Raw genomic sequence first — 1,725 nt, forward strand, 5'->3', positions numbered from 1 at the left:
AATATTGCAGAGGCAATTTTTCCAGTGCTCTAAGAATTCTGTCAGCTCATTGCCTTAATAGCAAAAATATTAACAACAACAACAACAACATCTAGCATATTGACAAAAGCATAAATTTGGTGGAACAGCTGACTGAATGAAACCCAGAACATGACTGGTACTATTTCATTGATAACTGATAGTGATGATGATGATGATGATAAACTATTGTTATAAACAAAATATTTGTGTTTAAAATAAGGTATGGTTTCAGGAAGTGTTGATATTTATTTCTAGTTATTCACGTGAAATAAGTAGAATACAATTACAGTACAGAAGCTTAGATTGATTCAAAGGGAAGCTAATGGTTTGCAGAACTTCATGTTTATTTATCAGAATCATGGCTAATTTATCAACACCCTGTCTTTACACTACTATATAGCACAGATAATAAATAAGGAGTGTGTTAAGTCTGTGTGTGTGTACTAATATGACTGTTCTTCTATTCACATAGAAAAAGGTCATTGTTACTTCAACAGCTGATTAATTAGACATGCTTCACTGGTGTTTCTTCACTGGAATCTTTTGATTTAGATGTATCATTGTTTTTATATATATTTTGATCTGAAATTTCAATACAAAGTAACTTTTACAAAATACTTTAAATGTTTGTTTTGTAAAAAAAAAAACACATGGAAACAAGAATATAATAAAAACTGAATTCTGAGTACTTATATTTTTAACAAACTGAATATAAATGTAAATTGATTATAAAGTATTGGTAACATTATTATATTTATTAATCCTGGTATCAGAGTACACAATATTAGCTTACTTGAACTTGCAGATAGTCCTCATCTGTTCTCCATGCCAGATGGTGGTATAGTTTCACTTTATGAAGATATGGACTATAACTTGCCCAGATTCTAAAGCCATACAAGAGAGCCGGCACAATAACTGTGTCATAAGTTCAGTTATTTGTCCCAGCTTTCGATTTTCATGTACCCATCTTCTGAGACAACCAAAAGTTGCATTGACTCAATTTATAATCAATACTTGTTTTGTGGTAGGTGACTACCTAACTATTGGAAGTGTTTTGCATTTTCCACCATTTATCCATATACCTGAATAACTGGACCATGTTTATGCTTGTTGATGTAAAAACTTTGGTTTCACTTAGGTGGAAATTTAGCCATCTTCTTATGAGCATGGGACTTATCTTTGGTTCTTTGGCTGAAAATGCACAAGTTTTGGAATCATGAGTGCATTTAAGCCCACCTACACAAACAATCGTTCAGTGAAGTTATGTAAGGTGGAGAAAGTTGTCCAAAGATGTACATAAAGTTAATTTGATTAAAATGTGCCATTACTAGGTTCTAGTAGGAAATGTAAGCGAATACTCAACAAAAGTGTGGAAGGTAATCGTAAACTGAACAGCTCAGCTATAAATGTGAGCACACAAAGCAGTATAAAGGTGAGGAACACAATGCCTCATTTTCCTCTGGGCATTAAGCACCTGTTTTATGACTGGGTAGAGGATTCTGCTTTGCCCTACATACATAAAAGCTGGTCGATAGAAGTTAAAACTAGTGGACAACGTAAGGGATTACCAATGATAATGATATTTACTCGAAGCAAATGTGGAATAAATATCTACTTATGAAATGATGGCAAAGAGAAATTTGTCAATGTAGTCATTAACCTGATACTCCTGGTATTTCTTCATAATGCTTCAAGTCTCCTTGT

At 32.9% G+C, this 1,725-nt stretch overlaps 1 long non-coding RNA gene across 1 annotated transcript; it reads right to left on the reverse strand.

Annotated features, from left to right (window-relative positions):
- Nucleotides 1-346: 346 nt before the first annotated feature.
- Nucleotides 347-1,725, reverse strand: LOC128251412 (uncharacterized). The gene is made up of 2 exons (XR_008267119.1): nt 1,682-1,725; nt 347-603 (listed from the first exon to the last, which is right to left on the reverse strand). It is a non-coding gene; the product is annotated as an uncharacterized LOC128251412 (long non-coding RNA).

This window comes from Octopus bimaculoides, unplaced genomic scaffold, assembly GCF_001194135.2.
Source record: "Octopus bimaculoides isolate UCB-OBI-ISO-001 unplaced genomic scaffold, ASM119413v2 Scaffold_55088, whole genome shotgun sequence".
Taxonomy (NCBI): domain Eukaryota; kingdom Metazoa; phylum Mollusca; class Cephalopoda; order Octopoda; family Octopodidae; genus Octopus; species Octopus bimaculoides.